The 14,899-nt window shown below is 41.1% G+C and overlaps 1 protein-coding gene across 1 annotated transcript in view; it reads right to left on the bottom strand.

The window, feature by feature from the left end:
* The window catches only part of LOC109420802 (ubiquitin carboxyl-terminal hydrolase 47), a 74,298-nt gene extending 62,597 nt beyond the window's left edge, over positions 1 to 11,701 (bottom strand). The window contains exon 1 of the mRNA XM_062852320.1: positions 11,123 to 11,701. The gene's annotated coding sequence lies outside the window, so the exon portion shown is untranslated. The remainder of the gene's footprint in view (positions 1 to 11,122) is intronic.
* Between the last annotated feature and the right edge of the window lie 3,198 nt (positions 11,702 to 14,899).

Here is a 14,899-nt window from a genome sequence, read left to right on the forward strand (position 1 = left end):
CCCATAATTGTGGGTGACCCATGATTGTGCTATGACTGTACGATCTTTATCCTATTCTGTTCTGTTGGGACAAACTTATGTCGCATTGGGTGGATTGTTTCAACAAATGCAGGTTGCGACATTGTCATTATTGTTGTGCGATGATTGAATATTGATTCAGTAGACTAACTACAGCATAAAGCATATTTATGTCCGTTTCTCGATATACAAATGCAAAATAGCCACTGGTAAAGAAAGTTCTTTTAGTAGCTCTGCACATGCTAGAAGATTTAACTGAAATTCAGGTTTTGTACCTATTGGCGAAGAAGTGTTCCGAAGAAGGACAGATTCAAAACTCTGAATTTTATATGAATCATGGCCATCGTCCTCTGAATGTCGTCCCACTGTGAGGAGCCGATTCGAGGTTATACCGCGTGAGCACTGCAACATCACCTATCACCGCACGTCGACTTTTGCCGTTTGCTGATTCGTTTTTCTGCGAGATAGATGACGTTACGTCGAAAAGTCTGCGCTTCCGATAACAACAAAATCAGTCAACCACCACACCACGGTGACGGCCACGGTAACAGACAGTTTTTTCGAAGCGACGCCCCAACATCGACGTCCATCGATGGACGTGCATACGAATGTCACCGGCTCAGTGTTATCGTACGGTCCTCGGCGAGCGTGCCACCCAGGAGAAGGAGGGTCACACATAATCGCACTGGCTCGGCTCCTACTGACTGGCATGACACTGATGGTGACGGTATGGTAAGAATGTGTTATATAGCTGCTACATATATGATGGCACTACGTACGACAAAAAAACACAACAAAATAGCAACGGGCAACTGTGACTCTCACTGTCGTTGGACTGCGTAGAATCATTCGCTGAATGGCCCTCGAAAAGCGCCTTTTAAAAATAGCTTCCACCCGATAGAACAACACTTTTATGGCCGTAGTGAAGATGGTGGTTTAAACTTTCAGGGAAAAGAATAGATGAAAAGTTATCGAATCAGCATGAATACAAACTGCAGTTCATAGGCGACAAGGGTATTAGCAGTGACCATAAATAATCGTGTCATTCGTAATTGATACTATCCATGTTCAACCAGTATAATCAAAATTGCATAATCCATTAATCCATTAATGAGGCTAAGAACATGCACAACTTTATCTTTGTGCACAATTGATTTCTCCAAGAATAAGTTATAAAAAATAATATAAAACGAGCTCACCAATACTTCTAAATTAAATACAACGTAACCGTAACGTTATGTTCTTATGCTTTTACATTTTTAGATTGCATGAGGGATTTTTGGTTTACGTTTTTATTCGTTAAAAACAAATGTCTTGCAAATTTCGACTCAATTCAGCTCATGGAGAAGGCTTATTAATCAAAAAAGTGCATAAACCTTATGTGTTCGTCTTTATACAGATAGGAGCCGAAAAGCTGAAAAAGTATCAACAGCAAATATTCTTCTTGTCGCTTATCACTGAGCAAGTGATACAGCAATACACAATAAAAAAAAACACATAATGTAAACATCACGAGAAGACACCACATAGCGTGGAATCTCTGTATGTATGCAAATGCAAATCAAACGATGCATTTTTGTCATTTTGGTAGAACATACGAGCAAAATCTGAAACTCAAATGGAATGTGGTCTTATTACCTTTTATTTTCCAAAGTATGTAGGTACGTCCAAAGAAACCCGTAAAGGTGTGACGATGAGAACACAGCTGTTCGTCTCTGCACAGGGCAGAGGCGCTGTCTCCATAAACGACGTAGACTTAATTTTGGTCATCTCAGAAATCACCGACCCTCCTAGTAAAGTTTTTTCTTACAAAATTTGCAATGAAGCGCAGACTTTGGCCACAGCCATCCCCCAAGAGTACGTAGTGTATGAACAAGCCCAGAGAATCTTCGTGCCTAAAGATACGAATACAAGCATTGCACTGCAATCAGAGAAGTGAATATGATACTTTGTCGAAAAAAAAACTGAAAAACGGAGCAACTGAGTTAAATAGATGGATTAATTGAATACTTTAGGGTAGTCGATCACTTTTTAAACCCAAAATATTAAGCAGAACTAAAACCTACATTGACACTGCATTAGAACCGATTTTCCTCTACTGCAATTCCATCATTGTCAATCAAAATAAAACAACAATAGTCCCTCCGAAAACTGCGCATCTTGCACAACGTTATCATTATGCAAGTGCTATCCGTGCTGTTGCTCATATGTTCTTCATTTCATCGTACGAAACATCGGAGGTTTCGGCACACACAGAGACAGCAACGTCCCCTGAGTTGAGGTCAAATTTTTTACGCACTCCGCTCTCTCTCCAATCAAAATTAGTTTAAATGACAAGGACGAACGTGGGCTTACCACTTTCGCTAGGCCTGAGGAGGCAACTACCTACATTTGGGAGTTTATTTTTTCTGGGAAAACAAGCGTAAAGAATTGTATCCGTCGTTTATTGTCGTGAGTCTAAATTTAAGTCGAAGCCGAATGGCTCCCGGACGTCATGTTTTGCTCTTTTATCAGCCGCGGGTGACACAGCACAATGGGACAATGCTCCTGACAAAGGCCATGGTTCCGCCAGCTAAGAATTGAGCTCAAGTTTTGACATGGAACAATCTTTTTTTTTTTTTTTGGAAAGGTTCCTAGCGGCACGCCGACGGACGTATAACCTCTCCCATCACTGTGCGCACAAGCGTCTCGCGTTTGCGCGGACAACGACAGTTCACTAGGCCTTTGGATAGGATAGAGAACGTAATCCTTCAGAAGCAGTTCACCAGCCGTGCACAGAACATGTCGTCCAGTAAGACACTGTTGCGTACTGACTCCGAAGGTTACGGTAGAAGGTGTGAAAGTTTCGGTTTTGTCATATCGTCGATTTTGTATTTGTTTTGTTTTTGTCATGTCAAGGTTTAATGAATGTTATTGTTCAAATTTATGTTGTGCCGTATAATTCAGTAATCTTTGGAGTGTCTATGATCTGTTAGATAGTCAATGTGTTTGTTATGTCCATTTTCGTTGATCCTAATTTTAGTATTGTTTTTATTATCTTTGAAAGTTGTCTTTCTTCCACATCCCTAGAACTATCAGCATTGGTCCAAATAAGTCCATATTAAAGAAAACCTTTCATACACTCAGTCGAAAAATGTAAAAATATCTAATTTGTCATAAATAGTCTACGTTAGTCAAAGTCGAAGTAGTCAGTTTTTGTCGATTTCGTCTTGATCACACGTTAGCTTCGAATCTATAAGCAAGCACTGTTAAATGCTGCACTTCCCACTATTAGTTTCTTAGTTATTTTAAATTGATATTGAAAATTATAGAGAAAATTGAATCACGAAAGCACATCAAGTGTTGAGAACTATGTATTAGCAAATTGAATACGCGAGATACTACTAATTATTTCATATTTGAATTAAATTTGTATTTGTATAGTGTATTTCATTTTCATTTTTCATTTTGCAGCAGTTGGTGGGGCAATAAGAGCGCAAGTCAATCCAATGCCGAAGATCAAGGAGGGGTAATGGCCGTAATAGTCCGTGCGGACCACATGAACACCATCGGAAGGGTAATGGTATAGGTTGGGGAAAGGTATTGGACTAGACTTGAGACACAATAATGCAAATACGGTAGAAAGTGTGAAATTGGTTTCTGTAGTAAGGTTCGTGTTGTATGTTAGGTCCTTGTCAATTTGTCAGTTAGTTGCCTTAGATTCCCAAACTTAAGTAGCGTTACTGTTTTGCCTCATATCAAATATGTAGTCTCTACTCTATTGAAGTGTTATATCAAGTAGTTATGTTCATTATGTCAGTAATTGCTGGTCACAATATTTTTGCGTCATTTATGGCAGGTTATTATTTATGATAAGTAGTAATTTTCGTCCAAAATGTCCAGACTAATTGGTCTCATTGATAACGCATTAGCTTCAAAACTAATAAACATTTGCACTTAACAGGATTTGCTCCTAGATCCTGGCAATATACGGCTAAATCTTCGAATTGTTTTGTCAGTCATACTAGTTTTTCTTGTAGAAAACATGTCATATTCCCTCACTTTTCTTATAATACGAACATTCAAAAACGTAAAAATACCTTCCTTATCATACATAAGTAATGTTGTCCAGCTTAGTCAAAGAAGTAGATAATCGGTTTTCGTCGAGTCCAGACGCATTGACCTCAACAAAGCATCTTAAGTTATTGATCACGCGTTAGCTTCGGAACTATAAGCACAATTAAGTGTTGCAATTCGGGCCGGGAGTTAGTACGGACTTGACAATATCAATGCTATTCCACAAATTTGCAAAAAAGAGAATTAGAGCTTTTGAAAAGAAGAAAACTACTTGAAAACTTGTTATTCATTCGTACGCGTAACGTTACTAAAATTTTCATTTACAATGCGAAAAAACGAAGTACAATTTCCCATCCACTTAGTTTCCTGATAAATTCTTGTTTCCCGCCGTATGTTAGTTATTTACCTTTGCACGCTTAGAATTCAGGTTCCACGGAGAGTATTTTACATTTGTTTACTTACTATGTCGATGATACTTCCCCCATAGATTGTGTTTGTTAACTTCTGGTTGTCTTTCGAAGATCTTCCATATGTGAATCTGAAAAAGCTTGTGCTCATGCACCGTTCATGTTCCGCAAGGATGCGAACCATGCAACATTTTATAGAGAAAAACAAAGAAGGAAAAATTGATTAGTAATTATAATGTGTATATTGTGTAATAGCAGTAGTGAATAATAGCAGTAGCTGTTTTAGTATTGGTGTGTATGTTATTCAAAAAGGAAAAAATGTCACGAATGTCAAACATAATTTAATGTATTTCAAGAATAATATTAATAATATTTCCAAGAAAATAAAATATTTTGTATTTGCAGCATTAGCTGGGCCTTTAAAAATTTCAACATTTGATTAAGATGCCGAACTATCAGGGGCAGTGGTAATCATCTCAGGCATCCCCCTGTCACAACCCAATCAACATCGAACCAACTGACCCAAATTCCCGTGCTCGGGTAGATAATGCAAGTACCTCACCGCGCAAAAGAAATATGGTCAACCAGTCGAGCCAGCCGAGCAACAGCAGAAAAATGCCCAAAATAGAGGCCCCTCCCTAATGATCCAACTACCCTATATCGACTAATTATTTCCTCAATGTGGTCCACGTCGTCTCGCAGTCATATGTAGCTATACTTTTAATTAAACTTTATGACTAAATATTGAAACTAATAAATACAGTAATGAAAATAATGTTTAGAGTTGAGATGAGCACAAATCTGTATTACAAATGATAAATATTTGAGTTTTTTTTTTAACATTTATTCGCTTTATTAACATTAATTTTGACTGCGAGACGATGGAAGGTGATTCATACAAGAACGCTTATCGGATGGCACTTTATCCGATGAAGTCAGTCGAAGTATAATTCTCCTTCCTTTGCTTAAATCCGCCACCCAAAGCACGCACCCAGTCGGCCATTGAGGAAGCCGTTGGCTATTGGATCGAATTATCCTGGGACATAAGTGGCTTTGATGGCCACTTCTGTCGCACCCATTAATCTAATGTTGTTATATCAGAAAAAATTACAATAAAGTAATAAAGAAATATGTTTTAACAACACTAGCAACAAGTGAAACAAGAGAGCCCTCAGAAGACACTCTTCCCTAGACAATATTGATCCAAAGCCCAGGGAAATTTGTATTTGTATAGTGTATTTGTTAAAATTAACCGAATAGTGGGAAGCCCAGGAAACAGTTCAAAGTCTGCTGACTCAAAAAAGATTCCGAGACTCGTCACAAAACACAAAAAAATGCATTATGATTCACAACGACTCTCGAAACCTTACCAGACTCAATCGACCGGAACTGTTTTCTGGGTATAGAAACTACTAGGCCCCAGCAGGTCCCTCCTGTTTATCGAGCATTTCTGATAAATCAGCCATACTCCATCTGTAGCAGCCGGTTCGCAATGAACCGTTGGAGGCGCATTAAAGTGTTAAAGGTGATATTTTCATTACAAGAATTACAATTAACATCCTTCACTTTAATACCGTCGAACCCTGTGATCTTGGCCAGGGAAGTTTTGACATGGAACAATCACAGACAAAATGGTGAGTCGGCAACCTGGAGCGTCCAACATAGCTAACTCTGGCCCTCACAAGTTTCTACCTCATGCCTCCACGGTCCACGGGTCAATCGATTGACGGCAAAGACCGCCAGCTACGAGTTGTGTGCTAAGCTGGTAGAGCAGCCTGAACACTGTTGTCCTTCTGACTTCAGCTAGATTGAGGAGGTACCTACGTCCCGACCGTCTGTTCACCAAGGAGGTGCGGCTAAAACAGCGTCTGATCTGGCATCCAGCGGCTGAGTATGCAATGCTCCTCCACCGGAAGCTATACCTAACATGGCAGCCGCACCACGGCGGATAGGGGACCTTAGGCCAACAACCTACTGTTACGATTTACGAAGCAACCTAAAGACTACGAACTGATTCAACGGCAACGACTTTTAGCGCGAAACAACGGACAAGAATTGGAACAGAGTAGTGTGCGGTAGTTCGGCAGCAGCAAAGCTTCGCGCGCTCGCTTTGCTAGATTTTTGCGATTTGTTTTTCTTCTCTGCGGGGCACCGACGACGGGAAGCCAAGCAGTCAGTAGTGTCAGTGTGCGGTAGTTTGGCAGCAGCAAAGCTTCGCGCGCTCGCTTTGCTAGATTTTTGCGATTTGTTTTTCTTCTCTGCGGGGCACCGACGACGGGACGCCAAGCAGTCAGTAGTGTCAGTGTGCGGTAGTTTGGCAGCAGCAAAGTTTCGCGCGCTCGCTTTGCTAGATTTTTGCGATTTTTTTTTCTCTTCTCTCTGTGGGGCTCCGACGACGGGACGAGTGTGCGCGCGCCGTGGTTGAGTCGGTTCCGAATTTTTCGCTTCCCTTCGGCGCTAGTTTCCAATACACTTTTAGTTGATAATAAATATTTTCTTTCATTTTTTGCATTTACACAAAAGAGTGAAAAATGTTAGTTCGGGTTCGCCGGTCGAGAAAAAAATCCGGGCGCCGACAAGTGAGTCGCGTTCAGTGTATTTCTGTGTGGAATAGACTAAAGGTTTCTGCTCCCTAGTGGAGTGGAGACGCGCGATAGAATTTTCTTTTTGGCTAGTTCTTGCGTCGAAAAGTGGTCGGTTGTTAACGGCGGTTTGTGTATATTGATCCATTGTCAAATCATATCACCAACCATAGGTGACTCCCGGACTGACAATGTACCTTACCCTACTAACAAAAAATTCCTTCCTGAGACAAACGTGGAGATGCAGCGATTCGCGGTCTTTTTAACAACGTTTGTCTTACTAACATTCCCTTCCATCCTCGATGATCGTAAGGACGTGGCCGGCGCCGTTATTGACCTTATTAAAGTTGAGAGCTCTCGACCTGTGTACATTGAGAATAGTAAGCTAGTCCCAAGCCCTATTCATTGGTTCCTTGTGCAATTTCGATTGCTCTGGTCAATCACGGAGTAGCAACTACGAATTGTGCGGTCATCTATGCTCATGCTCATGCTCAACAACGGACAAGAATTGGAACATGGAATGTAGTTACCCTAGCCCAGCAGGATGAACTAACACAACTAGTTAATGAGGCATGCCGTATGAAGCTTGGGATCCTAGGAGTGAGTAAAGTCCGTTGGCCGAAGTTTGGAAAGCACAGATTGGCGTCGGGCCAAATTCTTCTATACTCTGGCCTATAAGGCGAACACGATCCTCGAACACAGTTTCTAAACTTTACTATGATCCAATGTTACGTGCCAACCGATGATGCTGCCAAATTGCAAGACAAAGAAAACTTTTATAGTCAAGCGAATGCTGTCGTGGATAAGATTCCAAAAGGTATTTAGAACAATCAGTTTGGTTGACGCATAAAAATCCGAATTTTCAACTCGAACGTAAAAACTTTGCTTCTGTACGCCTGTGTAACTTGGTGTGTATCAGTGGAGAACACTCAACGGCTGCAGGTCTTTATCAATAGATATCTGCGGTATATAATTCGTGCATGGTGGCCTGACAATTCAAATCTGCAATACGTTTTGTGTATAACCTTCGCCAGCGAGAAAAAACTGCAGCCGTTCGGAACTCAATTCTTGGGGTCGACTTGCCATTCAACTATCGGCTTCGAATATGCTGCTTCATGCGACAGGCGTACTGCGGGAATCTACCGGATTACATCGAGGAACACCTACAACGAGGACAGCAGCAGCGAAACGACGAGTTCCCCGGCATACCACCACCAGTGGGAAGAGTGTGCTGGTGTATGGAGCTACCTATTGGAATGGTCTGCCAAACGATGTCAAACAGAAACCAACATTGTCTTCCTTCAAAATGTCAACTAAAAGATTAGTTTAATTAATTAAACAAAGTAATTCACCTATTGTCATTTGATAAATTGCTAGGTTTTGTTGTATTAATTTGTTTGTTTCATTAAGTTTCCAAATTTAAAATGTATTTTTTTCCAATAATGTTCGATTCCTTGACCTGATTTAATGTTTGTACACTGACAGGCTATCGTATAAATAAACTTACACGATCACGATCACGATCAATTCTGACTATGTCAATGGTTGCTCCTCCGTGATTGATCTGAACTGGTACCAATTGCACTGAGATCCAACTGAATAAGGGGCTGGGACATTCCACTTATTCTCAAAGTGCAATTTTAGCAGCTCATGCATATTTGATCAATAACGGCGCCGGCCAAGTCCTTATAGTCAGCTGGGAAGGGAAAGGAATGTTAAAGTGTACTGGTTGTTGCTACTAGGACCGAGAGCAACCACAACCCGCACGGACTGGGGTATTTGTTAGACGGAAAGGATGGGAGATCTGGGAGTCACCGTTGGGTCGGTGATGCGATCCATGGATAGGGGTTATTTATAGTGTTCGTGATAGATTGTGTGGTGAATAAGGTGAATAAGGTCAAGCGGCACAGCACGCTTTGGTTGCATAACTTATAGGCGTTATATATACACTGTGCTGTGAGTGGAAGTTGGAAGGGAGGGAAACGACTTTTTTTTCAATTCGTTTCTGGTTCTAGCGATGGCTATGAACATATGAATATACATGAGTTGTATATGTAGAGAAGAGAGAGCGAGAGAAAGTGGATAGAAAGATACAAAGTAGGATGAAAAGGGCGGGCCAGGGATTGAACCCATGAAATTCTGCATACGAATCAAAAGCGGTAGCCACTAGACCACCAAGCCCGTCGTACTATCGTATAAATAAACTTACAAATTACAATTTGATCTCCAACGTGGAGCTCCATCGTCGATGCCTACAATGCCGATAGCGACAGAAATTCGGGAGCGAAAATTCATCAACGAAATCAAGCAAGTCCACAGAAATTTGACTTGGTCAAGGCGATGGTGGGCAACGGCCTAGGATGGAGATCTTTCAATTCGACCCTCTGCACCACCGTGGGTGCCCAGGACTGAAATTCAAACCCAGGATTTTATGCTGATATCTGTGCGTTTCTCGTGTTTATTTACCCGTAACAATGGTGCGTTGCGGCGTAAGATCTACCAAATCAATTTTTGATCTTGAAATTTTCCTGCCTGAAATAATCAGGCAGTAGTTTACAAATACTCCAAGATCAAAGTTTGTGCACTTTTTTGATGTTTATGTAATATTTTTGTTTCAATTCTGCTGCTAATCAACGTTTTATTTCAGCAGGATTCAGGTAAATTTATTGTATGATACAAATAATATTGTAAAAATATAAACTGTGGCGAGCGTATCACTAATATGTAGCTTATTCGACGTCAATGTTAATATTATCTAATATGTATTTTAGATTCTCAACCGAAAAATCAAGTAATTCAAATAAATGCCGATGACGAGGAAAGCCGGACTTATTGGGCAGATAACTAAACAGTCTAAAAATGGTGGCCTGAACGTTGCATAACCGCATCCTTTGGAGCACCCTTCCACTATCAACACCTAGAACAACACCCAGACCTGAGAGGTCGTAGAACTTTCAACATCTTTTTTAGGTGTCCAACTAACCATCCTTTCATGTTCCTCAGCAGTCGCAAGGACGAGGCCAGGACAACTCTAGACTGTTGGAGGACTGCGTCAGTCTTGTCGAGAAGTCAGAGATAAGTCTCCAATCTTTGTGTTTTGGTATCCGACGGGAAGGAGGCAATCCTCATAACTGTGGTCAAGGGCTGTACTACCTACGAAATCTGTGCGACTTGCTTAAAGCTACTGTTTACTTTTTCAGTGGTAACCAGGTAAATTTTGTAGTTTGTAATTTATTTATTTAGAAAACGGCAGCCTGTCAGTTATTACAACTTTTGCTCAGGTCAAGGAAAGGTTTAAAGGAAATGATTAAACCATGACAATTTCTCATACGCTTTTTCGCCAAGGAAAGCACCTCATTAAACCCTATCCAATATCCTACTCCAGATATCTATAAAATGGGCCAAGTTCTTGGACATGTTCTGAGTAGATATCTAATCAACATTTCCTTCCCATCCCCGCTGATCGTAAGGACCTGGCCAGGTGTCGAGAGTTCGAAGGTTTGTCAAGTCCCAGGCAACTTTTCTGGCGCATTAAACGTCTCTAATGACAGCCACCCCAGGATGTGTACGGTCGGCTATGCTATGCTATATCTGTGCGTTTCTCGTGTTTATCCATAATAGGACGGAATCAGTGAAATACTAAATTGAGCTAGATTTTTGTATGTTGAGATCAAATAGAATTTATTTAAACTTTTTTTTTTTTTAATTTTTTGTCACCACCGGTAACCCATAGTGCACGGTCGCCTACGGAGAAGCGCTTGTGTTAGGTGAGTGATGTGACGTTCTGCCTTACTCTCTGGACACACGGACTTGATGATCAGGTCATCGACTGACAATCGTTGTCAATGGAAAAGATTGCACAACATTGTCAGTGCCCTGCCTACTGCTAGGTAAAGAGCCTCTCGCCTGGAACCAACCTAATGCCTGAGCCTGGCGATCAAAACAAAAAGAAATCTACACGAAGCAGCACATTCATCCAGCAGAAATAGGTATTCCATCCAACAAAGACCTACAACACAACATAAATGGACGCAGAAAGGTGGCCAGTGCGGTACTCACCGTAATCGGCAACACGTCGAGTAAATATCCAAATTCGTTTCAGGTTGTTTCCTGTCGTTTCCCCGGGTGTTCAATCCACACTCGATCCGGGACCTAGTCGCGGCTATGAAATTGCGTTCCTTGGGGTTCGCCAATCAAATATTATTCCTTCGTTCACTTGCTTCCAGCAGGCTCGCCAAGTAAAAAAGGAAGCCTTTTCGATTCTTCTTTTTTTTTTCGTTCGTTGTGTCGCTCCCTTCCGAATCTTCGGAAGAAAAAGTAAAATTCCAGCAGATTTCTTTCACTATTTTCACCTGGGTAAGCGGCACATTTTTTTCGTTTCGCCCGTAAATGCTCTAAATTCGACGCAACGCACACCCGGCACACAAACAATAACGAAAAACACCACAGAAATTAGCTACTTTACGTCGCACTCCCGGAAAAAGCACTGAAAATATTCCAATTTTTCTGCTGCACTCGCTTCGCTCGCACACAAAAATTCGCATCCGCACAAAAACGCACCGCGACAAACTATACGACGACGACGACGTTTTCTGCCGAACTCGAGCTACGAAAATCTCGAAGAGTCTCTTGTGTGTGCTGCAAGTAGCATGCAAGCAAGCCAGGAGACGACGTCGACGTCGCGACAGATTATCGCTGTGTTTGTGACGCAGCAGGTCGTCGTCGGCGCGCTGACGGCTAGCCACACTGAACCAAATTTCAAGGAGCAATTCCATATTTGATGCACGGAAAGAGCTAATATTTCAAAAAGAGGAAACAAACCATCATCCAACATCAAAAGCAGTTTTTTTCGCTGAAATCACAACCAATTCGTGACTACGAAGGTATTTAAAAGAGGTTCCAACGCTGTCGCTCCAATGAAAAACCTCGTAAGGAACTGTCAGAATGTGCGTGAAAAAAAAGCATAAAATATTTATTTATTTCACTCTCGTTTTTTCTCACGTTAACTCACACTCATTCGACAACTTCGTAGTGACGAATATACACTGAACGGCGGCTTGCGGTGAAAATTACTATTCTGAGGGTCAATTTAAATACACAACGCCACTAAATTTGTGCAGACTGAGTTTCGTTTCAATTCAACAGAATTATGTTTTCTATTTTACCATAGATTCGATTTTCAATTGGGTTTTTAAATTTTGAAAATTGTATTGATTTTTCGTTTTTATACGAAAGAGCATATTTTTCTGAGCCACCATGGGTTCGTTCAAATATTACGTAACGCTAAGGGGGGAGGGAGGGGGTCTAGCATCGTGTTACGCTTCATACAAAATTTCAAAATTTTCCATACAAAAGTTGTTACGTGGGGGAGGGAGGGCAGCGGCGTCATGGTCGCAATTTTTTCCGCAGTCAAGTTCGCAGATTGTGAACAATCCTCGGTACTCACTTTACGTAATTTATATTTAGTCCCTTATTGTCAGAGCTGTCAGATCAGTGTAACACGCTAAATAAAATTTACGCAAAAGGCAATTTACACGGAAAAAAATACACGGTTATGAATATTTATTGGGTACCGGACTGGTCACCGGAAATTTGACCGTTTTCTTTGGTACATCGAGGTCTTGAAATTAGTCTATGGGGAGGGGGTCTAAAATTGTCAAATTTTGCGTTACGTAATATTTGAATGAACCCCATGATGTTTTTCTGATTTTTAGAACTTAATAGGTAAATCCAACGGAAGCTAACGATCCTTCCGCATCTGGTGGCAGGAATGAGAACCTTATGAAAAAAGGGGCTCCGCTAAAATTTTCCATGGCGCAGCATAGGAAAAGTGCACTTTTTTCACTTTTTCGTATCGAATTCCGCATCGTAGAGAAACAAACGAGCACTTTTCGGAAAGAAAATTTGAATTTCTTTCAGATGCGCTTAGATCCGGTAGGTACTTACGAACAATTTATGTGATTAATTTGAGGAGCTCTTGCTATGCCTCCGGCGGGCGATCTTCCGGATTTTTTGTTAGCTGACCAATCCGATGTCTGTCGGCGTGGGCACCGAGAATGATGATATTAGAAGCCATTGTCAATGGAAAATAGCAACTATCGGTGCAAAATATGAGTAAATTTTGAAGACAAAAAAGTTGATTTTTTATGTAAACAAACGATTTTCTCCCTATCTCACTCAGCGCCTCTACAATGGGGGACCATTCGGATTCACCTATAGGTAAATCCAACGGAAGCTAACGATCCTTCCGCATCTGGTGGCAGGAATGAGAACCTTATGAAAAAAGGGGCTCCGCTAAAATTTTCCATGGCGCAGCATAGGAAAAGTGCACTTTTTTCACTTTTTCGTATCGAATTCCGCATCGTAGAGAAACAAACGAGCACTTTTCGGAAAGAAAATTTGAATTTCTTTCAGATGCGCTTAGATCCGGTAGGTACTTACGAACAATTTATGTGATTAATTTGAGGAGCTCTTGCTATGCCTCCGGCGGGCGATCTTCCGGATTTTTTGTTAGCTGACCAATCCGATGTCTGTCGGCGTGGGCACCGAGAATGATGATATTAGAAGCCATTGTCAATGGAAAATAGCAACTATCGGTGCAAAATATGAGTAAATTTTGAAGACAAAAAAGTTGATTTTTTATGTAAACAAACGATTTTCTCCCTATCTCACTCAGCGCCTCTACAATGGGGGACCATTCGGATTCACCTATAGGTAAATCCAACGGAAGCTAACGATCCTTCCGCATCTGGTGGCAGGAATGAGAACCTTATGAAAAAAGGGGCTCCGCTAAAATTTTCCATGGCGCAGCATAGGAAAAGTGCACTTTTTTCACTTTTTCGTATCGAATTCCGCATCGTAGAGAAACAAACGAGCACTTTTCGGAAAGAAAATTTGAATTTCTTTCAGATGCGCTTAGATCCGGTAGGTACTTACGAACAATTTATGTGATTAATTTGAGGAGCTCTTGCTATGCCTCCGGCGGGCGATCTTCCGGATTTTTTGTTAGCTGACCAATCCGATGTCTGTCGGCGTGGGCACCGAGAATGATGATATTAGAAGCCATTGTCAATGGAAAATAGCAACTATCGGTGCAAAATATGAGTAAATTTTGAAGACAAAAAAGTTGATTTTTTATGTAAACAAACGATTTTCTCCCTATCTCACTCAGCGCCTCTACAATGGGGGACCATTCGGATTCACCTATTGTGATACCTACACGGAACTACAAATCAACCCAAATTTAAGTTGTTTTGACGCAATCCCGGTCTTCCGTGGAATAACTCAAATTTGCGTCAAACAGCGAAAGTGCTGAGTGAGTAGTTCTCGTTTGAGAGCGGCAAAAAAAAATAACCCACTGGTAAGTTATTTTCACCCAACGGAGGCCTCAAATGACGCAAATTTGGGTTAACTCAAGAAAACCCAAATTTGGCTTCTTCCACGGAAGAGCAGCGGATGCGTCGGTGCTTCTCTCTTTGTTTTCGACAACATTGTGGTGGGGCGAGGGAGAAAACAACCCAACTTTGAGTTAAAACTAAAAGCAGTTTAGTCAAATTTGAGTTTTTAAAACTTATTCTTTGGGTTTTAATATTTTTCCGTGTAAAATCAATTTCAAAGATGTTTTTCGAAATCACCTTTTGACAGCTGGGCAACTGCTTGACAGCTCCGCCCAGTACAAAATGCGACCAGGGGTGATTCGACAAATCGCTCCCATACACTGAAATAAATTTTGTTGTGGAAACAACCGATTCCATAGTAAAATTACTAACCGTACCTATGATTCTCAACCGACAACAAAATCTGTTAAGGTAACTGAAATATGCTTGAAATTACAAC

The sequence above is a fragment of the Aedes albopictus genome, chromosome 2 (assembly GCF_035046485.1).
Source record: "Aedes albopictus strain Foshan chromosome 2, AalbF5, whole genome shotgun sequence".
In the NCBI taxonomy this organism is placed as follows: Eukaryota; Metazoa; Arthropoda; class Insecta; order Diptera; family Culicidae; genus Aedes; species Aedes albopictus.